Raw genomic sequence first — 23,281 nt, 5'->3', positions numbered from 1 at the left:
TGTGAGTGGGTGGGTGTGAGCATGAGTGTGTGCACGTGTCAGTGGGTGCGGGTGAGTGAGCATGAGTGTGAGTGTGAGAATGTGTGCGTGCCAGTGCGTGTGCAGCAGCCAAGGGATGAGGCTCATGGAGCGGAGTAGATGCTCACAGGAGGTGCAGTCACCTGCAGCCCGGGCCTTGAGGCTTTTACCCTCTGCTGCACCTCACGAGCCCCAGGAAACCACTGGTTGAGCCTGGCTGGCAGGAAGGACCGACCTCAGACCTAGTGAGGCCTCCCTTCTGCAGAGCAGGAGGCTGGGCGGTCATCCAGGGCTCTAGAGACAATGCCCAGGGGGCTGGGCCCTAACACGAGCTCCTGCTGGTGGATTCAGGCGGACCCCTTGCCCCGCCAGCCTCTGGCTCTGCCTGCAGTGTCTGTCCAGCTCCACACACATCTGGCCGAGCACAGCAGGCTGCAGCGAGGTGGTGTCACATCCCAGGAATGCAGGAAGACAGTCCGGGGTCCTGGCACGGAGGCGCGGTGACACACCAAGCATGCGCCTTGTGGAAAGATGGCGATGCGTTTGGGGAATACGCGCGACGAACCCCGTGGATGCCACCAGTGCGGAGACCCGAGGCGACAGCAGAGGGCCACGGCCGGGAAAGTGTCTCCCCCTTTAGGCTAGCTCCCACTGTCCCCCAAATCAAGACTCCGGGGAAGTAGGCGTGTGTGGCGGAGCGCCAGAGGAAGCGTGGGAGCGGGGAGGTGGGGAGGGTGTGACACGGCCCCCCACGGCAGCGGGAGTGGGGGGTGGGGGGGTGGCAGGAGGCAGGGGGGCGGGCGGGCTCACGGGGAGGGAGCGGAGCAGGCAGAGCGGCTGAATGACCCCATTGTGTGGCACGCAGCCCAGCTGGGAGGGCGGCGCGTGCTTTAACCTCTGCTCCTCTGTGAGAGAGCTGCCACCCCTTCTGGGGACCGGGAAGCCACGGGCGAGTGGCAAGTCACCTCCCAGAGCTGGCCCGCCAACCACCGGTGAATTACGCCAGAGTAGCTGAAGCCGTGTGTTGTGTGTGTATGAGTGTGTGCGCGTGTGCATACACAGGGTTACACATACGTTACACATCTCTTATTGTGGTAAAATACACACACATGAGCTTTACCGTCCTGACCACTGTTAAGTGCACAGTTCAGCGGCACGAAGGGTACACAGGGTGTGCAGCCTTCACCGCCGTCATCTCCAGAACTTCCCAGGGCGAGACAGGAAGCTGGAGACGCTGTGCTGGGAGCTTGGGGACCAGAGGGGCAGGGGTCCACCCTGAGTCCCTGAGGACCAGTCTCTCGGAGGAGGGTCAAAGCCAGCCAGGGGCCTTGGACCCCCGCAGCATGGCCTGTCCACTTGCGGCCCCGCAGGCAGCAAGCTCTCTGTGACGGTGGAGTGTGTGTCGCGAGGTTAATGTCCTTCTTATTGAAAAGTGTGCAGCCAGACGTTGAAGTGGCGGCAGCCCGGCAGCAGCTTAAGACCCCCAAGTCTGGCCCAGTGGGGGAGCTGCGGGTGCCACAGAGCTGGGGGTTTGATGGGAGTTCAGGGAGAGGCCGCGGGCCTGAGCCTGAGGGGGTGTGCAGCACGGTGCAGAGCCTCCCCTGGGCCCAGCCCCAAGACTCAAAGGCATTGGGAGGAACGAGTGTGGGTCCTCAAGAGGGTCCTCTCCCACCCTACAGGACGCTGAAGCCTAGCCCTGGCATTAGGGCCGTGCGCAGGCATGCACAGGCGTGTGCGGGCGTGCGTGGGTGTGTGCAGGCATGTAAGGTATGTGCAGGTGGGTGTGAATCTTCACCAATGACAATGCTGAGTCTCCAGGACGTGTGGCTGTGCCTGCCCTGAGTTAGGGCGTGTGGGAACCCTCCGCCATCCACTTTGAAGAACAGATTTTGAGGGGCTTATTTTTTATAATCACAAAGTGACTATTCTACTTACAAAGTGACCTTGAAAGTGCTCCATGTCCCCACCCCAGGGGGATTAACCCAGACTTCTGTGGCCAGCAGTCCCCAACCTCATTGGCACCAGGGACCGGTGCTCCCATGAGAACCTAACGCCTGACGGCTGAGGCGGAGCTGAGGTGGTGAAGCTGGGGAGCGGATGAAGCTTCGCTCGCCCGCCGCTCACCGCCTGCTGTGCAGCCCGGTTCCTAATGGGCCACAGACCAGAACCATCCACGCCCAGGGGCAGGGACCCCTGCTGCAGACCATTTCTTTACTTACATACACATGAGTTTGTTTGGGGTTTCTCAAAATTAGGACTGCATTATATAAACTGTGTCCTGGCTTGATTTTTAAAATCCAGCGTCTTGCGGACAGTTCCAGGACCATGAACGGAGGCTCACGGCTGCACAGCTCCTGTTCCTGGAACGAGCACCTGCCCACTCTTTCCTTCACACGAACCCTGGAGGCTTGGCCCGGGGAGCAGGGAGAAGGACACGTTCCACTGACCAGCAGCGCCGGTCACACGGGTCTCCTGAGGGTCACAGCGAAGCTCGTTGCCATGGTAGCTTCTCGGGGCCCTCAGCAGCCAGAGGCAGAGCCGCCTCCCGCCCTGTGGGAGGGTCTGAGAGGGAGCGGGGTGAGGACACGGCCGCCTGCACCCCTGCCACACACACGATGCTGGCGCCCACCCAGCCCGGTCGTCCCCAGTCTCTCCTGCCAAGGTCCCCTCCACTTGGTGACCGTGGCCTCCGTCCAGTGTGGACGTGAGCCTGTGCCCCGCCCCAAACACTTCCAGTAACGAAGAGGAACTGGAATCAGAGTGAGCACACCCGAATCCCGAATCGCTGGCCGGCGGTCGGGGAGGCCCTGGCGGCTAAGTTCTGTGCCCCGCGGCTGAGGACTGAGGTGGGGGGCTTGTGGCAGGGACACAGGGGCACTGGTCATAACCGGCCGAGGGCCCAGGTTCCCGTCCCCCTGGTGACAGTCACTGGCTGCTGTCACCCACGCAGACGCTCAGGACCCACGACACTCCCTGCAGCCCGGCTGCTCCACGCTGGGGTCTCCCTTCCCCCTCCCGCCCCCACTACCCCAGGCCTGAGGCTCCACAAACCCCGCCCAGCCATCCTGGAGCATGCGGCCCAGGGCTGCACGGTGCCGTTCACTTTGAAACCCAAGAAGTCTGATGATAATATCACCAGGGACAGAGCGGGGTCTGCTGTTGATTGTGTTTGCCGTCCTGGCTGAGCCCAGCGTGGGGGGGAGGCGCATAAAAAGCTTATTCATGCGGGTCAGGGTGATCCAGCACCCCCGCCCCGGGCAGCATATGTCCTCCCCCGGAGGCTGCCTGCTGGGTGTCCGGTGGGCGGGCGCAGAGGCTGCTTGGGGCTCACAGATGGACATTCATTCTCCTTGAGGGGGCGTCACTTTCTGGAGAGGGGCCGGTCCGGGCCAGCGCCCACCCCTTAGGCCCTGTTGAAGGGTGTGTGACCCCCACCCCGGTAGGAAATGCCTCTCCGTGCTCCCGCATTCCACGGGGGAAACCAGCCCACGAGTGACACGCGACCCACTCGGAAGCCAGCGGCCCATCCAGAAGGCCCTGTTCTCTCTCCAAAGTGTGAGTGTCCCTGTGCTCACTGTGGGCAGATTTCGTGTTGGTCTTCTTCCTGAGTGGACAAACTCCACGTACAGTTTCGCCTTTATCCACCAGTAGACACGGGCAGCACCAGGCGAGGACAGATTCCTGTCCATTCCCCGGCACCGGGGCCTCCATGAGCTTGGTCACCGCTGAACACCAGAGCCCCTTTCTCGAGACAAATGGCCTTCCTCCAAGAGTGACTGTGGCCATGCTGGACAGCCACGAGCCAGCCAAGGCCCAGACACTGACCCCGAGGCTCCCTGCCGGGGTGAGCGGTGCCCACGTCTGGGCAGAAACGGCTGCTCGGCCCCAGGAAGGACAGGCGTGACAGGCCTTGAAAACGAACGTCACTTGAGAGGAGCCAGGCACGTGAGGACACACGTGTGTGACCCGCTGACGGGAGGGGTCCGGAGCCAGCGGATCAGGGCAGAGCGCAGACGGTGGCCGCGGGGGCTGGCGGGGGGAGGAGGCGTGACTGCTGATGGCCACGGGCCTTCCTTCCGGGGTGATGACGAGATTTTGAAACTAGACAGAGGTGACAGTTTCACCACATTGTGAAAGGACCACATGTCGCTAAATTGCACACTTTAAAATGGTTTAAATAGTTAATCATATATTTGGATTTTTACCTAAGAAAGGAAAAAGCTGCTTGCAGAGTTCCCTGAGGCCGGAGCCCCCAAGCCCTGCACACCCCCTTTGTTCACTAGACACTGGGTATGGCTTAGAACAGCTCCAGCCCCTGTACCACTGACCCTCCTAGAGCGGGAGGCTGGGGACAGAGGGGCCAGGACAGTGACCAAGGTATGGCACTGTGACTGATGTCTCCTTGTAAAGCTTATTGGGTTTAAGATGATCTGTTTTATTTCTAAAAGTTAATGCTGTGTCGTTTTCGTCAATAACTCTGTGTGGGAATAAGAAAGGGTGTGTCTATCCGTTTCGCTCACCCCGCCAGCGCTGTGTCTCATGCAGGCCCTCACGCCTGGGGCCGACTGGTCGGAGAGGCCCGTGCAGAGCTCGAAGTGCCGCGAGTTAACCAGCGGTCCGAGGAAACCACGCAGAGGTCTGCTGAGGGGCCGCGACTAGGCCTCGAGGCCGTGGAGTGGGGTTTGTGGGAGGGCCAGGCGGACTGGCTCGCCACGTGGAGGGCAATGTGGTCAGGCCTGGAAAGGGGAGGCTGCGGCCGTGGGTACGAGACTGCTGGGGTCACTTCCAAACCAGGCACGGTTCAGCTGCCCTGCACCCAGCAGGAACGGTTCTGCTTTGAGAGGTCAGGCAAGGGCCTTGGGTTCCCTTCTGGGGGCGGTTCACCACATGGCCCCATTTGAGCCACAAAGCCAGGCCCGGCGTCCCCATCCACGTGACGGCCACCCGTGCTATTGCGGGCCAGGCACACAGGGGAATCAGGGTCCTCTGAGTGTGCACATGCCACGTAGAGTGAGAACCATGCTGCCCCGTGATTGGCAGTGACGTGACAAGGACCTGGATGCCCGACTTGCCAGCGCGTGCAGACGGAGCTCGACTGCACCTTACGAGAGACCCCAAACCAGTACAGCTAAGGGGCTCCCGAGCTCCCGAACCAGAGACACTGAGGCTCGTCCACGTGTATTATTGTTTAAGTCTCTGATTCTTGTTCTGCAGCTCGCGAAGCGGCCTGGCATGGAGCGGAGTGAGGCCGGCCAGGCTCCGAGGGCAGGAACGAGAGTGAGCAGCCTCGGCTGCTGGGAAACGGGGGTCGTGGAGCTGGGGCTCAGGTGGGCGATGCCTGCAAACTGTTCCCGCCTTCGCCCGCCTGCAGCTGAGGCGATGTGCTCACGCCTGTGGGTGAGACGGTGCCCTCCGTCCACACCATGCCGGTGACCCATCCCAGCCACCTGGATGCAAATCACGTCCGTAACGCGCTTCTTTATTTAGTAAACCTGAGAAGCTGCTGTCGTGTGAGGTGAGGCCACAGGCCTGTGGTAAGGACGTGCCCGAGGCCACCGTGTAAGACTGGGTGTGCGGGGTCCCAGGGTCAGAGAGGAAGGGGTGCCCGGGCCCCGAGGGGCAGACGCCTGGCCAGACGTTTGTGCAGGGCAGACCGGCCCCAGGAAAGCAGAACATAATGGAGCCTGGGCCTGGCCGGTCGGCGGCTGCAGCCAAAGCCAGACAGCACGTGCTGGCAAGGGACGCTATGAGAAACCGGGGCCACCACCGCTGGCGGGGACGTAGGATGGTGCCACTGCGCTGGAGGCCCTGGCAGCTCCTTACGCTGCCGAGCAGGGAGCCAGCACGAGGCCGGACAATGGCCCCGCTCCAGCTAAACTCAGAGGCGTGGAGACACGGGCCGCCCGGCACTGGTCACAAGACCCCAAAATGAGAACCGTCAGGTTAGGCGTCCCCTGAACGTGGTCCATCCCCATGATGGGAACTACTCAGCCACACCAAGGGGTGAAGCACCGACAGCTCGCAGCACAGAGCAGCCCCCGAACTGTGCTTCTCAGGAGAAATGCTGCCAAAGGGCCGCGCGCAGGAGAACGCGCCCAGGCCGCCGTCCGCTGGCTCCCGGGGCGGCCGCCCCCGCCTGGGAAATGAGACGTGGCGAGGAAGGCGCTACGCACCGCCGCACTGCGCGCTTGTGCGGCGACTCCGTGCTGTGTGAGCTCTCCGTCTGACCAAGCAGTGAGGGGGGATGCCGGGGAGGGGCGCGGGAAGGGAACCTTGCGGGGACGCACCCAGGTAGGAGCCGCTGAAAACAGGAACAGCGCAGGGGAGCAGTGTGACCCGAGGCACTCGCCCTGCCAGGTGTGGGGAGACAGGGGTGGTGTGGGGGAGGCAGGTCGGCCGCCCTGCCCGACCGGGTCTGGGTCCGGACAGGTGGCGCCCGCCGCCGGAGCAGCGGAGCTCCGCATAGCCCAGGCCTCGGGTTACGCTGGACTAAAGGGGAGGCCGAGGTTCTGCTTTCCGAGCGTGCTCGGCCTTCCCACAAGTGAAACCGGTAAAACGGCTCGAGGACGCGACTGCGTGTCAGACGTTCTGACAAAGGACGTTCTTTTGTTGTATTTGGGGAGGGGTTTCGGAGTAGCACCCAAGGGCGCAGTGTATGAGAAGTAACAGCGTCTGAGCAAAGCCACTTTCCCAAGCCGGAAGCCCGGGAGAGACGTTGGTGCAGAAACGAAGGGTGACTCGAAGAACAGGGGCAGGGACTGTCCCCAGGAGACCTGCGTCACAGGAGCCCGGGGCCCCACGTGCCCTCTGCAACATCACCCGAACCCTGGGAACGGACTCAGAGAATGGCAGTGTGGGAGGACGAGGGGGCGGGGCAGGCGGCGGGAGGGGGGTGACCGTCACGTCCTGATGGTCAGGGCCTCGCCGCCTTGGAATTACTTTGTTTTGCTTGTAGAAAAATTCTGGAAGCTCAGAAGCACAGTGTACGTAGCGTGCGGCTCGAGGAGGTGTTGGGGCTGCTTGGTCCAGGTCGGGGAGCCTGGGCCCATGGGCCGAAAGGGCTGAAAGCCCCGTAGCCACCAGCGCACTGCAGAAGGAGCCCCGCCGGCCGAGGACAACGTTAGTTAGACCCACGGAGCCGCATCTGCGGGAAGCGGGACGGAGATGCAGGGTCAGCGGCGAGGGACACGTGGGCGAGCGAATCGGCCCAGGTCAAGTTGAGACTTCAAGCCCTGTGTCCGTGTTCGGTCACCCGCTTTTATCGAGTGCTGCCGGGAGTAGGGAGCACACACGTGCCCTTCCTTGGAGGCAGCCTGGAACTTTCCGGCTCATCATTGAGGCCCCACCTGGCGGGGGCGGTGCTGGTGCTGGTGCTGGTGCTGGTGCTGGTGGCAGTGCAGGAGCTGCTGAGAGGGGCCCCCAGCACCTTTGGGCTCCTGCCCAGGCCCAGGGACGTTTCAGTGAGAGGGATTTCACTTCCTCATGGCTGTGGTCACATGCTCACAGGCGGTGGGTCCCCTGGGCCCTGACACGTCACCCGGGCTGCCTTTCCTGCTACACCCTGGGTCCCAGGCAGCCCAGGTCCTTGGAGAACTGAGAGTCTAGCTCAGCCTCGGCGCCTCTGGAGGCATCAGCTAGAAACTTGCTGAGGGAGTGAATTGCAACACGGGGGCAAACGGGCTGTGTCGGCACATTCGCCCGCATGCTTGGAGCTACGAAGGCGTGGATTAAAGCAGCAATGTGCCGGCGTCAGCAGGAAAATCTGTGGGGGAGGGGCACGTGGCCACGCGGGAGAGCCAGCTCTGCACCGTGCCCTGGGATGTGGCTGCAGCAGGTGGAGCCTGGCCTGGTCCCGGGGGCAGAGGGGCTGATGTGGGACCTGAGCGGGACGGGCAGGGGCGCCGGGTGGCCTGCACAGGGCGTGTCCCCAGTTCTCATGGGGAGGGCAGGGGAGCGGGGGCGGGGGTGGCGGAGAGACGTGCCCACCCTGTGTGGCCAACTCCAGAGCCGGGCGGGCAGAGAGGCCCTCTGCCACGTGACCCTGCAAGGGTGATACCCCTGCTGACTCATGCACAGGCCCCGGCCCCGCCTGTGCCCTGCTCTGCTGGGCACAGGCGGGGTCACTGCCACACGGCTGCGCCGAGTGGTCAGGCCTGGCCAGTGTGGCCAGGGATAGATGCTGCTTCCAATAGCCCCTTGTCCCCATTTCACAGATAAGAAACGGAGGGTGAGATGGTGACGTGTCCAGTGTGGCTGTGGCGGCTCAGGGCCGTGTGGCTCAGCTGGCCCTGCACCGGCCTCTAACCCTGGGCTCCTGGAGAAGCCAAAGGCCGTCAGCCTCCACGCGTGTCCCTTTATCTATAGCTCTTGCCATGCACAGTCACTGAGAATGCATGTCACCTTCAGGAGCTCAGGCAGGTGGCCAAGGGTGCGGGTCAGAGGTCAGGCCCACCTGTCACCGGCTGGCTTGGGTCCTCTTGTTCATGCAGGAGGTCCCAGCTCATCCAGTTCACGCACAGCGAGGTTTACCGCTTGGGGTGTCCGTGCAGACAGCGGAGGGTCTGGCCTCATGAGAGGTGGCCCGCGCCTCCGAGCGACATGGCCCTTCGCATGGTGATGGACGCCTGGGTGTCTATTTCTCTGGACGTGGCCCGTTCTGGTTTTCAAACCCTCATGCCGTGTGGTCACGAATGTGGTCCGCTCCACAGCTGCATGCCAGCAGCCACGCCTCGAGGGGAGCAGGCTTTGGCCAGCAATGCAGAGACCCTGCTCTCCAGCTCTGAGTCTCAGGGGCCATTAAGTTCCCCCTGCCCAGACTCTTAGGACAGATTTAAGTGTTTTTTGCTAACAAAAAGTAAAAATAAAGCAAGCAGCTGTAAGCGTCGGCACTGTCATCATGAAGAGGAGTAGTGGACAAGGTACAGGAGACAGAACGAAGGGCTTGCCCGGCCCCGGCCCGCTGTCTTCGAGGCCCCTTGCAGACAACCTCGGGCCTAAGGAAAGATGGGGGTGCAGGTGGAGCTCTTTGTCCTTCAAGAGGCCGCTTGCAATGGCTCGAGGTTGCCTGCTTTCTCCCTGTCGCTGGCCATTCCCTTCGCTGCCCTGTGAGGGGCCTTCTCCCCAAAGCTGCTCCGTGGCGTGTCCTGCCTGCTCACCCTCCTGTGGGCAGCTGGGGACCTGGCCTCTGGTGGAGGAGACTGCAGCCCTCCTGGAGGAGTCACGCAGGCCTGCCCTTCTCTCCTGGGAGACTCTGCCCGAGCGGTGTCCCTGGGCGGTGGCCCCACACCTGCACCGGCGCCCGCGGGGGCTCACGCGACTCTGGTCTGTTCCCCCGACCTGCACGTGCCGAGGTGTTTCTGCTACTGTCACAACACCGGACGCAGGACGATCGCACACACGTGCGGAGTGGACGCCCAACCGCCAGCCTCCGCGTGAGTGGGGCTCTCTCGCGACCTAGACCGACTTCGCCCCCAAGCAAGGCTGCGAGCCCTCTCTCTCCCTGCGGCCGGCCGGAGGAGCCGGGAGTGCGCGGCAGGCCCGCGTGGGGCGGGGAGGCGGTCACCGGGGCCTGGTGAGGGCGTGGTGACCGCGTTTGCCCAGGACCTCCTGGCGCCGGGTTTTGGTCTCAGGCAGAGCAGGGAGGGGTCGTGCACGCTGTGCCCGGCCGCGTGTCAGTCCCGTCCCCAGCCCTTCCACTCAGCTGCTCGCGTCCGGCGCCCTGACCCTTCTCGCAGATGCTGGGTCCTTGTACCTGGGTCACTGTGATGGCACAGCCAGTGCTTCAGGCGACCGTCCACCTCTGGAGCCCACGCATGCCAACAGCGGTCCCGGACCAAGTGGATGCCAGGTCGGCCTGGCCTGTTCTCGTCGGAAGGAATCGGCGTGCACAGCCCACGCGCGGGGCTGCGTGCTTCAGTTAACGTTGCCGCCTGGAGGCGTCGCGTCGGCCTGGAAAGTGCTCTTTTTCACGGCTGCATACTATTCCACGAGCGACTCGCCGTAGTTCACTTGACCGGCTTCTTCCTTGGTGTGCTCGTAGGGTGCAAATGTGTGGGACCTACGTATCGCTCCGAATGTCACTTCTCACATTCGTCTGAGGGGTTCTTACGAGTGGGAGTGCGAGGTCCGAGCCAGCCGCACGGGAGCCCGTGCCGTGTCACACACCCGCCTGCCCTGCCCGCCAGGGCCTTGGCTGACTCTTGGCTTCTGCTGATGGGATGTCAGAAAAATGGCTTCTTGGGCAGTTTTGATCTTCGTTTCTCTGGATGTGAATGAATGCGAGCACCTCACGCGTTCGGGCTGTTTGTTGTTGCTTTTCCCGATGAACTGTCTGCTCTTCGTGTGCAGCAGATCAGCCCTTCGTCTGGGACACCGATGGCCCGCGTGTTGTCTGTCTTTTCGCTGGGGGCTGTCTTTCTACTTTTTGGCCATGAAAAACTTTTTTAAGTAAACTTTTCCATCTTCCTTCGTGGCTCTGGATCTTGCAGGCTGTGAAAGGCTTTTCTGTGTCGTCCTTGCCACCGTTGGGCTTGGGCGCCCAGCAGTCACACCTGTGACCCTTTAGGAGTTACGCTGGTGTCCGGGGAGAGTGCGCATCTGACGTCAGGTGGCTCTGGCCGTCCCGATGTTGCCTGTTAAAAATCTGTCTTCTCACCGCGGCCTTAAGGCACCTCTGCCACATGCCCGGACCCCACACGTGTTGGCGTGTCTTCTGCTCGCTGTTCCGTTCCCGAGTCTGGCTGCACGTGTGCCTGGAAGTAGGTCCTCGCTGTCCCCAGTGTGCAGGTTGGGGTGCTGGGGCACACAGTCAGCACCACCCCTCAGGGTCCTGTGGCCGGAGGGTTCTGGCTGCTGCCACAGCGCTCACCCCTCAGTGTCCCTTCCTGCCGCTATGGTCCAGACGAGCAGCTACAGCTAGGGGACAGTCCCAGCATCGTATCTCTGCTGGAACCTCAGGGCTATCTGGGGCTCGCAGAGGCAGCACGTGGTCCTGCCCCCCCATAGTCACCCTGGGGGGCCCGCTTCCTGCCAGTCTGCTGGGTCCCTCCTTGAGCTTTAGTCCTTCGATCCCCATCGGCTCCTGCGTGCTTCCCACCGCTCCGTTCCGTGACCCGCCTGCCGGGACCGTCTCCCCTTGCCCCTCCGAGGACGCGTATCACCCGTGCAGGCGCCGTCTGCCCAGGACCTTTCTGCCCATGCTGGGCGGTGACTGGCCCTTGCCTGGACCGCTTTGCTCCCCGAGGTGCGCCATAGACCGCGGTGAAGCGTTCGCGGGTCCCTGTCTTCCCGCTGAGCTCTGAACCCTGGACAGCGGGGCCGGGCGCCACCCCTCGGAGGCCCAGGGCTGAGCCAGTGACTCTGGGGCCGGTGGACCTGGCATAGCTCGCGACTGGCCACCGTGCCCTTCGGCTCAGGAAGAGCCGTGTGCGCGTCCAGCTGCAGTTTCCAAGTCAGTGGTGACGGCGCCGTGTCCCCTCCGTGCGGCTGTCCTCGTCCCACGCAGCCCGGGCGAACCGCGAGCGGGCGAAGCTGGCCGCTCCGCCTCCACCCCTTCCTGGCCCGCACCGCGGAGTCCTTTGCCCTCCTGCCCCTCAGTGCCACGGGCAGCAAACCCCATGGGCGCGTCAGGGGCTGAAAGTGTCTTTACTTCGTGAAGGTGCTGGTCTCAGGCTGAGGAGGGGCATGGGGCGGACGCAGAGCGCGGCACCCCACTGCCACCCCAGCTTGCTGTGACCAAGCTGGAGGTCTAGACAGGCCACAGGAAGCCCCCGCCGCGGCAGTGGTGGCCCAAGCACCCTTGCCTCAGGGTGCAGCCCAGGCGAACCGCCCCCCGGGGCCTGCAGTCTGCCTGGGACACTCGGCTGGGCCTGCGAAATGTCCACCGTGGGGCCTGGGGGCCTGGGTCACACGGGGTCAGTGAGAGAGGCCCGAGAGTCCACAGAGGCCACCCTCAGCGACCCATCCCCAAAGCCCTGGTGAGAGACCGGCAAGCATCGGACACGGGGACCGGCAGGCACGTGGAGTGAAGCCGGCAGCCCACGGAGCCCGGGCAGAGCGTGTTCCGGCACGGTGGGGGTGGCCCTCCCCGGAAACGCGGTCCCTGTGACGTCGCCGTGACGTCTCCGTCAGAACCGCGGTGTCCGCACGTGGCCGCCAGTGGCATGGGGCGCCCGGAAACGCAAGGCGGCCGGCTCGAGGTGAGGGGCGAGCTCAGGGCTCCCTGCTTTATCTAAGACTTGGTCCTGTTTTTATCTTCGTAGGGAGTTAAGTGTCAATCACATGCAAAATGCCAGCTGCACAGTGTGACGAGCAGTCACGATTTCCTCTGAAAGAAAAAACGGCAAGCTTAGGATCCAGAAGCTTCCACCTGCGGTGCTGAGGTTTTAGCCATGACGACAGAGTGGACTTTTGTCCTGGGCGGGGGAGGGTCCACCCAGGGTGGCCCAGGCCAGAGGCAGGAAGCCCCACCCTGTCCCTGTCTCTCGCTCTCACTTCCCGTTGTGTCCTTCGCGTGGCTGACATGTCGGAGAGTCAGCGGGGAACTGGAGGGCAGAGGTCGCCGAGCTCGGACCAGGATGCACTTCTCCCGGGTGATGCTCCGCGGGCGTCTGAGCGGGTCCCACCCAGGGGACGCCGGCCTGGGGACCGCTCTCTCCCCCTCTGACGTGACGTGACACCCTCCCTCGCTGGCCTCCTGAGGGTCCCGAGGCTGCTGGCGGCCTGCAGCCCTCTCTCCTGTCCAACTCCGACTCTGTGACTTGGGACAAGTCTCACGCAGAGACGGAGGTGGCTTCTGAGACTGTGACGCCGGCTGACAAGGCCGAGCCCCAGCCCTGCCCCGAGAAGGCCTCCGTGTCTGGGGGCCGGGGGAGGGCTCCGGTAGTGCCCAGGCTCGCCCGGCGGCCTGGGTCACGGTGTCTGGGACAGCGTCGCGTCTGCAGACAGGACGAGCGGCAGCCCCCTCGCTGTCCCGGCCCCCTGCACACCGTGCTCCTGTCTTACACGCGTTTTCCACGGGCAACAGACAAGCGAGCTGGGACGAGGCGGCGGGAGGAGTTTGGGCCGCAGTGTGGCCTCGCATGCCCTGATGCGTGTGCCCACCGGAGTGTCCGTGTCTTATGGCAGAACCATCCGATCTGGATGTCGGATAATCCCTGCTGCCTTCCCGGGACGTCTCCCCACAAAACCTGCCTCCATCCCATTTCCCCTCCGCCTCCCCACCCCCGGGCCCCCTTCTTCTTCTGCCTCTGGGCCAAGTCCGCCCTCAAGATGGGTTTCCCTTTGGGATACAGATATCGGTCTCGGACTGACGGTAGAAGTGCAGGGCCGAGGGGCCCAGACAGGCTGCCTCCCCGTGCTGCAGGCCTCGGAAGGAAAAACACACGAGAAAAATAACCACGGGCAGTATTTCTGGAACTTGAAAGCTGTTGGCTTAAGACTCGAACTTGTCATGTGTCAGAGCTGAGCTGTTGTGTTTCCACGAGACCAAACACACAGCGGCCGCTCGGCGTCAGGAGCACGCTGCAGGTCACGGCAAGGTCACTGCCCCACTGCCTCTGTGACGCCGTGTCCACACTTGACCCCAGACCCCACATTCCTTCAGTTGTTGGGAACTTGGGAGCAGAGAGCAGCATGGGGTTCAAACACCACTCCACTGTGGATGCAGCCAGCCTTTGGTGGGGACACATGGGGACTTCCTGCTCTACAGCGGACAGACGCCCCCTGACCTGCGAGGTGATGGCGTCCCACCGTCCCATGTGCAGCTGGGAGCCGGGGTCCTGCAGAGTCGGGGGGCTTTGGCATGGCTGACACCCCATCCCAGCTTTCACCATGGACATCCCAAGATGGTCAGTGCCCCTCCTTTGACTTGAGGAACAAAAGTGGGCACAGGAGGCTCAGGACCTGCTGGGGTCAGCGGGTCCCACTTTGCTCTCCTGGCCTGGAGACGTGGTGGGGACACGCTATGTCCTGCTGTTGCATGTGTCATCAGGGCCCACTGAGGTGGGGGCCTCTCCAGGAGGGCGGGGGGCTGTGCGCTGTGGCCATTTGGTCAGGAGCGGCCAGAGGGGTAAGCGAGGCAGCAGAGGGCTTGGGCGGGCCGCGGGCGTGGTCAGGAGCCTCGCTCTGCCGCTGGGTTCCCTCACGGCTCACGCGTCGGCCCAACTCCTGGGGTGCTGACTCCGGCAGGTTGGAAGCTGAGAGGACGTCCCTGCAGAGGAGGGGCAGGTGGGGGAGAGCCGATGCTGGGTTCGTGCACAGGGCAGGGCCAGCCCATGCGAGTGGACCCAGACAAAGGGGGCTCAGAGTCGGGTCTGGCTCGTCCTGGGAGACAGTGGTGTTTCTGGGGCTGCAAACAGGCAGGTGTGGGCCCAGCAGGGCACTGGGACCAGGCCGAGGGATGCGCCGGTGGGCAGGCCACTGGGGCGAGAGCTGGCGGCCAGACGCGGAGACACCCAGCGTCTGCAAAAGGGAAGTCCCAAAGTGGACCACGTCACTCCCGGCCATGGAAGCTGGGCGGTCAGAGGAAGCCACGGGGAGACGGTCCCAGAGCTGTCAGCTGGGGCGTGCGACCCCCAAGCCGGGAGCTGCACCCCAGGGACCCCTCGCCCGAAGTCCTCAGGGCGTGGGCGAGCAGACCCCATCCTCGTGTCCCTGGTGCCTCCACACTGAAGACACTGCCAAAGAGACTTTGTCGCTGTGCCCTGGAATCGGAGACTTTAACGCCATGAACAGGGGGCTGCACTCAGAGGACATGCCGCTTGCCCACGCCCCGCTGGCCCCCTTCCTGCCACGTGCTCACTGTCACCGTCCCTTTCCCAAAAGTGTGGCCACAAGAGGCATCAGGAGGCGCAGTGCGAGGGCCGCCCCCACTCTCTCTGTTCCCCATCTCAGCACTTCTCGTCGAGATGGGGCTCACTTCTTCCTTTTCCCCCCCGTCATGCCCTTGATTCCAGCTGCGTCCTGTGGGGCACTGTGGTTTTTTAAATTAAATATGTCATTTCAAAAGTCTGGTGAGAGCAGCTGGCCCCTGGTGCCTCCGTAACGTCTGCTGGGGTGACATGGGACGAGCTTCCCTCCCGTGCTCAGCTCGGGCCCCGGCTTTCGCCTGCCCGCAGCTGTGGCTCAGTGGGCGCTGGGCGGGGGGACAAGTGACCGTCCCCATGGCACCAGAGACACCCTGCTCATCCTGCCCCTTCCCTGGACGGCTGACCTGGGCAGGTTTGTGGTTGTGCGGCCATTGCCCGCCCAGCTGGCCCTGAGGGACCCCGCGTCTGCATCTGTCGCAGGCCCGTGCTGGCTGTGGTCCGCTCCGATGTACCTTTCTCATAAGCGTAACCAGCGCCAGGCACTGCTCGAGGCCCCCGCCCCGGCTCCGGCTGCGGTGTGCACTGGGCCCAGCAGCCTCGGGCTTCTGGGGGCCTCTGGGCTCCCCGTTCTGCCTGCACCGTCCCAGTCCTGCTGGGCGAGCCTTCCTGCCTTGTCCGCCCTCCCTCGGTGTTTGTGGGGCGCCTACTGTGTGTCGGGAAGTTCTGGGAGCTGGAAAACGTCGCAGACAAGACACCTGCCTGCATGGAGGGCTGCAGACCTACTGTAGGGTTCCGTGGGGCGCAGAACCAGGGGGGCAGTGGGGCGGGGCTGCGAATTAAAGAGGATGGTGGGGGGTTGGGGGTGGGAGGCATTTCTCTCCTGGCATTTCTCCCAATCTCCCTGCAGCGTGGGCCCTCGCCTCCGCCCTGTCCCTAAGCCTCTGCACCACGGGCGCCCCGCGCCCCAGCCTCTGGACAAGCTCCGACTCAGCCTCACAGGGCCCCTTCCTCCCCATGCCTCCCCCGCCGCCGTCCCCGCTTCGCATCCTGGACACCCTGCCCAGCATGGGGGGGGCCGGCACAGCCGGGGGTCCTGGCACCACCCTGTTTCCAGCTCCCTGTCCTGGCCCTGCCGCCTTCCAAGCCCTCGCCGGCACTGACAGCAGGGCCTCCGCGCATCCACCCCGAGGTCACCGTGCTCAGGGTCAAGGACAGGGGACCGCGGGGTGCGAGCCCCGAGCCCGGCCCCAGCTCGGGCCCTCCTGCTTCTCCTCTCACCCCCCGAGTCATCGTCTGTTTATTAAACATGTGGATTTTCAACTGGCAGCTCTTGGCGCAGTGCGGCCTGGGCCCCCCCAGCTGTTTGCTCCGTCACCGGCAGTTTCCACGAAGTTGCTGTGCTACTTACAAGCGGGCGGGACCCCGGCGCCAAACGTCCCGCTGCACAAACCAGCAGCCCCAGCATGGCCTGCGCTCTGTGCTCGCGGGCGCTGGCGGCCCCTGCAGAGGCCGTTCTCTGCGGGACATCCCGGGAAAGAGCTGGCGGGGGGGCTGTCACCGCAGCGCTGAGCCGTCAGGGGCCCTGGCAGGGGGAAGGGAACCCGGCCGTGGGCTCAGCAGGCGGCCGATGTCTCCCAGGCCTGGGGCTCCTCACTCGGCCTATGGTGGGCACAGCCCAGAGACGATCTCTCCGGGGACCACAGTTACTGTCCCTTGGGGCACAGTATCTCCCCAGCAGACATGGAGCAAAAGCTGTGAACAGCCAGTTCAGAGCCGTGAGATCCCAGATGGCTAATAAATACGTGAAGACAAATGTCACTGTAATCCACGTGAAGCCGTGACAGCATTTTACCCCGAGCAGCTGCCATGCCCGGGGATCGGGTCAGGGAGAACCCCGACGGGGCCTCGAGAAAGTGTGGCCTCAGGACCCGTCCATTCTGTTCTCAATGAGCCGCCCGGAGGGAAGGGAAGCTCACAGCGGTCACCACCGGCCTGTTTCCACGGCACAGACCACGGCCGGGCAAAGCGGAGCCGGAGCCCAGACCTCGGCTCAGGGCAGGTGGCGACTCTGCTCCCGTTGGCCCCCGACCCCCGTCCAGCGGGGCATGGCTCTTTGCTGGCACTCAGCAAACAGTCAAGAACGCAAGGGACGGACTCGTCATGCAGCCGTCAAACCCAGGTGACCAAGAGGCCTGAAGGCTGGGAGGCGCTGTGACCGTCTTGGGGGACGGGCACGATGGGAAAACTTGTTGGGGGCTGTGGAGGTGACTGCCAGGGACGGAAGGGGGGGCCGTGTGTTGACAGGGGGTAGCCCCACGCGGACAGGTGTCCGGCGCACGGACCTGCTCTTAGGTCCTGTGCGAAGTCGCCTCCGGGGCTCCTCCCGTCGTCGTGTACAGGAAAGGCCAAGGGCAAGTGCGGGAGCACCGCCGGCGTCCCCCGGGACACCCGCGTTTGGGGACAGGCACGTTTTCTCCTTCATACTTTTGGTGTCTACTAGAGGCATTGTCGCGAGTCGAATGGTTATGGCACGTCCTTGTCCCAACCCAGGACTGTGACTGTGACCTTACTTGCAAAAAAATCTTCGCAGATGTGACTAAGACGAGGTCATCCTGGGTACCTGCGTGAGCCCTAAATCCAGTGACCATGTCCTTAGGAACAGAGGACGGACACAGACACAGAGGAGGAGGCACGTTACGGTGCAGGCAGGGACTGCACCGATGGACGAGGCCACGAGCCTGGGGACGGCTGGAGCCCCAGACGCTGACAAGGCTGAAGGACCCTCCCCAGGAGCCCCCGTGGGAGAGCCGCCCCGTGACGCTGGATCTCAGGCTGTGCCCAGGCCTGGGGAGCGTGAAGTTCCGTCTGTAGACATTAAAAATGGGTATAAACGCATAAAACCTTTATAACCAGAAAAAAAGTTTAATTAAACGGCTAAAGGCAGGAAAATCTTCGGAAGAGAACCCTCACGGATGCAGGGAGGAGCGGGCGGGGGGCCGGCCCCCCGAGCGGTCCCCTCCGTGAGCCACCTGCCCCCGTCCAGCTCCGCCGTCTTTCTCTCCCCGCCCTTCCTCTTTCTGGTGTCTTTTATCTCTTAACCGATGACCTCAGCTAATTTCACAGAATAAAATTACAGTTTGAATGCGGAAGCATCTGCCCCAGACCAAGATCGATGCCCAAGATCAGGACTCTTCCGGGCGCCGTGCCCTGCCGGCCTCCGAGCCTCTGGCCTGGCTTTCAGCCTCGATGGGCTCGAACGGCCGTCCTCCTCCTGGACCCACGCTGCCCCAGCTCCTCACGGCGCGCCCCGCAGGCCCCAGCTCCTCACGACGCCCCCACATGCAGCACGGGGGCCATGCGCCCGCCTTTCCTGCCCCTTTGCCTTCTAACTGAAGTGGCACCTGCTCTGGCCCCACCGGGCACGTCTGCTGTCGTGCTGTGGCCTCACGTCCACCGTCCTCTGTCCCTCCAGCGTCCACCCATGTCCACGTCGAGGCCACTATGTGGAGCCCCCCTTGTTGGTGCCCCTCGAATTCCTGCCTCAGCGGCTGCAGGCCCCAGCACCCCGGGAGCCGCAGAGACTCTCCTGACTCTGTGGCCAAGCCGGCACCCCGTCTGTGGGTGGCACGCCTGCCAGGCACCCAGAGCACCTGCTCTGCTGCCGCGGGAGTCCGGCCTTGTTTCGTTTTGTCACATGCTGAGTCCTCACTGCTTGTTGAGTGAACGTTCACTCCGTGGCACGGCGTGGATTCGTGATGAGGGCTTGAGGGGAGATAGTTTGCCGCCATCGGAGCGAATGGTGGGAGGGGGCCGGACCACCAAGGGGAGGCGGGCGGTGGCCCGTTCTGGCCATTCCCGCCACAGCCACTCCACGGTCACCTCCCTCGCTCCCTCCCAGGTGCTTGGGAGGAACGGAGTCTGTGCCTCAGTTTCTCTGATGTGAGGTGCGGGACGGGCAGGAGGGGGTGTCGCAGTCCTGTGTGAGTCTCGCCAGCCTCCCGCCAGCTGGCCCATGGTTCTGAGTCAGGAGCAGGCCGCTGCTGTTCGGTTTCTTTGTCCACCTGGAGCCTGGCCGACAGGGGCCTCGAAGCACAGGAGCTGGCACATCAGCAGCCCAGGGCCCTCGGGGTGGCCGAGGCAGTGGGTGATCACTCAGCCGCCCTGTCATGCCTCCACGGGTTAGGGAGGGCACGCCACGTGAGCCATGCGCCGTCTGCACCGGATGGTGGCCGGGCCGGGGCTGAGGGGGGCGGTGGCTCCGGGGAGACTCTGCTGTGCCCGGTCAGGCCTGCGGAGCAGAGGCCAGGGCAGCAGTGCGTGTGTCCGCCCCGCTGCCCAGCATGCAGGTGCCTCCCGGCTAGAGGCTCAGGAGGGACTCGAGAAAGCATAAAGACGGGCGGGTGCCGTGGCAGGGGAGAAGCCCTCAGGGTGGGAAGGCGCTCCGTCCTCCGGTCAGGGATCAAGGGGTTGGGGGTTTGGGGGCTGAAGGGGGCCGGGGTCTCCTGTATCACATGTCTCCCTGTGCCAGGCTGTCTGTGGGGGCTGAGGCAGAGTTGGGGTGTACAGCGGGCAGATCCACTCTGGTCCAGGGGTGTTGGAGCCACGATGAGGAGATGGGAGGACCCTGTTCCCGTCCTTCGTGGGTGCAGAACCCGGCCCCTGAGCAGGGGAGCCGACCCAGGCTGGCGGTGGGTCCGGGCAGTGGGCTGCTCAGGGCTGGGGGCCGGGCTCGGCCTCCTGTCTGGCAGTCGGAAACCCTCCCCGCTGGCTCCACAGACGCCCTGGAGCCGGCGCTGAAAGACCTGCCTTGTGGCCCTGCCACGTGGGCAGAGCCAGGGTCCCTGGGGAGTCGGCTGCCTCAGGCCACGCGGATGCCTGCAGTGGAGGCTGGGGCACGGGGCCTCTCAGCCCTGCCCGGCAGCCCCCTCTCCTTCCCGGTGGGCATCTCGTGGTCCTCCCCCAGCCACACAGACGCCGGCTCCCTCCCCCTGCGGCATGACCTCAGCCACACAGAGCCCGTGGCAGGGCTGGTGCTGATGATGCACCTTTGCCCTCCACATCCAGATATCTGCTCTTCATAGGAAATATTAGTGACCATCCACGCCAAAGGAAAGAATCTCTAATGGTGAAACCCTAGTTGATGAAAGGGACGTTTCTGAGTGGAGGTCCCTTTGAAGCCAGGCTGGTTCCACATCCAGGGCGAGCAGCCGAGGATGGTCTTGCAGGGTAAGCGGCTCATCAGTCAAGTCCCCACGGCCTGGAGAGTGACATGAAGGCCCAGGACCTCCGGCTTAGGAGGCGTCTCACCTGCTAGGGGCCCCGCGTGTCACGCAGGCTGCTTCTGCGGCCGTTAGGACTGGCAGACAGGCAGCAGCAAAACCTCGGTGAGGGACTCGCGGGTGGACTTAGTGTCAGTGGGCCCCCGGCGCCGCTGCCCCAGGCTCGCCATCAAACGTGATCTGAGGTGTGGACAGATCTGAGTGGACACGGAGGGTCCTGTCCAGCTTCACCTCGGACGCGGCTGGACATTCCCTCTTGCTCCTAACTAGTACCACAAACTCACTGGGCTTGACTTTTCTAAATCTCTCCAGATGCCAAGGTGGGGGCTCGGCCTGGCCTCTGGGGGCCTCCAGGGACCCCTAAAGACATCGCTGCCCACCCTCAGGGGCCCCGCCCTTGGGAGTGAAGGCCTGTGCAGGGTGGCACAGGACCCCCTGACCTCCAGGACACACGTGGGGTGCCTCGCAGTGGGAACGGAACTGGCCCCTTAGGCACTCCCCGTCTGAGCCCAGGGAAGCAGGCGCCTGGCGGCCCCCCACCAGGGAGCCATGGACGCCAGCTTCTCCGTCAGGCACCGAGTCTGGCTCTGGTGGCTGGACCCACGGAAGCTGCAGCAGGAGCTGCAGGCAGCCTGTGTGTGGGCCGGGCCCCGGGCACTGAGGGCGCCCGCTCTGCAGGGGACAGCAGGCTCGAGCCAGGGCTGGCGGGTTCACAGCTCAGCTCTGCAGGGCTGAGCGCAGGGGCGACCTGGCTTATTGTCCCCTTGGTCGCTTTGCGAACGCATGTGATTTATTTGTGGTGACGATTTGCGTAGTTCCAAATGCAGTGAGCAACGTGGGGCTCTGTGTGGGATCAAGGCAGGGCGGACCGTGTGGGAGGGAGAGTTGTCCGCAGAGGCCGTGATGGAGCCCCTGGCTGAGCCCCGTGTGTCTGGCTGCCGCTGGGCATGGACAGGGCCTGAGGGGCTGGCAGCATGCTGGCCCTGGACCTGCCCCGGGCAAGACCTATCAGGTGGCCCCTGTCATGGGGGAGGGCCGGGCTGAGCCGGGTGGCACCTATCCTCCCTGGGCCCAGGCCCAGCCCCAGCCCCAGCCCCTATCCCTAACCCCCTGGGCCATGGGGATTCAGCTGCGACGTCACCCAGCCACACAATCCCAGTGGTCGCCCAGGACCCCGTGTGCCTGCCTAGCCGCGGTGCTGTGTCTGGGTCAGAGCTGGGCCCTCCTGAGCTGCTGCACACATGCTGGAACAGTCCATGTCCACTTCTGGCCATGGAGACGCACAGGGAGAGCCTGGCACGGCCCCTGGTGGAGGCGGTTCTCCTCCGGGGCCCAGCATGTAGGCCCCCGTCCCAGGCCGCCCACGGTGGGTGCTGGACACCCAGGTCCCGTGGCCACTAAACGCAGGACTTTCGTCCCTGCAGCCCCAGCCGAGCCCTCCCAGAAGCTGGGCGCGTGTCTCTTGGCCGACAGGAGCTTCCTGTTGCTGAGGGGAGGGGCTGGACCAGGGTGGCAGGACCTGGGGGCGTCTCCGGGGACTGAACGCTTTGTGCTTCTCCATCTGGCTGATGTAGCACGGATGATTCAGAAACACGCGGATCTGCTTTCTCGGAAGCACGGGGACTGACACGGGGCTGGCGGGGGTGCGGAGGGCTTGGCCAGAGGCGTCTGGGTTTGGCCCGAGGCAGAGATGGGAGGGGAGCTGGGCCGGTTCCCCGAGCTCGCGGGTCGGTGCACGGCCAGCAGTGACCCGCTGCAGCGAGCGGCGGTCGGGGCGGCTGCAACTCAGCAGCTCTGAGTTCAGCTCCAGAAGCCGTTTTTGAGAGATGGGACCTGCCCACGGCCTCTCGGAGCCTGGGGGCCGTCGGGTCGCGGTGTCTGGACTTCCTCTGCTGTGTCCGGACTTCCTCTGCTCTGGGACGTGCTGGATGACGTCTGGCTCGTGTTTCACACGGGGACCGCGGCAACGCCCCTCGTGGGCCGGTCCCTGGCAGGTGCTCAGGCATGTGTCCAACAGCGGCATGGGCCTGCTCAGCCCCCGGGGCCGCAAGCCGGTCTCCCTCTGTGTCCAGCAGGGTCTGCTCTGGCCACCCTGCCTCTGCTTTCAGAGACTCTGTAGAACCAGCCCGACTGGCGAGAGTCACCTGACAGGTGACTTAGGAAGACATGAGCCCCAGGCACTCAGACTGCCAGGCCTGGCAGCTCTGGGTCAAACAGCGAAGGGACACCGTGCCCCTGTCCACGCCCACAGGACACGCACTGAAAGCCCAGGCCGCCAGGGAGCAAGGACTCGTGGGCGCCTGGCGGCCGGCCCCTCGGGGGTTCCCCCCACCACGGAGGAGGAGAAGCGGGTCGAGTCCCCTCCGTCTCCTTGGTGCATCTCTCCTCCTCGGAAGGCGTTGTGTTTTTTATTGTTAAAGATTTTTAACGACAGCCTGGCAAGCGCCCCACACGAGCTCTGCCGGTGCCCGGAGCCGCCCTCAGCTCCCGCCGCGTCCCCCAGCCCTCCTCGGGTCTGGCGGCCGGTGACTCAGGCTGGGTGCGGTGCAGGCCTGAGTGCCAGACTCACTATTTCATCTTGTCAGTGTGGTGGAAAACACTGGCTTTCCGGGAGGTGACCCTGCTTTCAAGAGCCAACTCTGGAGAAAACAGGACAGGAACGCTGGTGTTGGCTGCGAAGCCCAGACGGGCCACTGTCCTCACTCGTGGCCTCGGCTCCATCTGGCCGGGGGGCCCGTGGGGCTCGAGCTTGTCCAGAAAGTCCCCTCTCTCCTGTAAGAGCCGTGCTCACTGCCCACTGCCCACTGCCCTGCGCACACCCTGCAGGCCGCTGCCCAGTGGTGCTTCCTCCCTGGGAGCAGGATCGGAACCCACCTTGGCTGGGCTGTGGGCACGGGGACAGAGGGGACACAACACCGCAAAGCAAAGCTGGCTCTCCAGGCGGTGCCACGGGTCCAGGCAGTGCCACTTGGAGCGTCCGGCTCCGAAGCCCGGACTGACTGGGTGGAGGTCAGCCACACACCCTGGCCTTCTGCTCGGGGGGTGGGGGGGGGCGCCTTGGCACACGCCCCTTCCACTCCTCAGGCAAGGCGGGGGACCAGACGCTGGTGCCTCAGCCTGTGGGGCAGGGCACCAAGGCTGCAGTCAGAGCGGAAAACGAGACGCTTGACCAGTCAC

The 23,281-nt window shown here is 64.2% G+C and overlaps 1 long non-coding RNA gene across 3 annotated transcripts; it reads left to right on the top strand.

The window, feature by feature from the left end:
* Nucleotides 1-815: 815 nt before the first annotated feature.
* Nucleotides 816-4,509, top strand: LOC120600065 (uncharacterized). 3 transcript variants are annotated; one of them, XR_005652079.1, is made up of 2 exons: nucleotides 816-3,573; nucleotides 3,670-4,509. It is a non-coding gene; the product is annotated as an uncharacterized LOC120600065 (long non-coding RNA). The 3 variants fall into 3 exon arrangements; XR_005652080.1 differs by having other exon boundaries at nucleotides 3,667-4,509; XR_005652081.1 differs by having other exon boundaries at nucleotides 3,648-4,509.
* Nucleotides 4,510-23,281: the final 18,772 nt, after the last annotated feature.

The sequence above is a fragment of the Pteropus medius genome, unplaced genomic scaffold (assembly GCF_902729225.1).
Source record: "Pteropus medius unplaced genomic scaffold, Ma_sr-lr_union100, whole genome shotgun sequence".
Classification (NCBI taxonomy): Eukaryota; Metazoa; Chordata; class Mammalia; order Chiroptera; family Pteropodidae; genus Pteropus; species Pteropus medius.
This window is presented reverse-complemented; position numbering and strand designations above follow the sequence as displayed.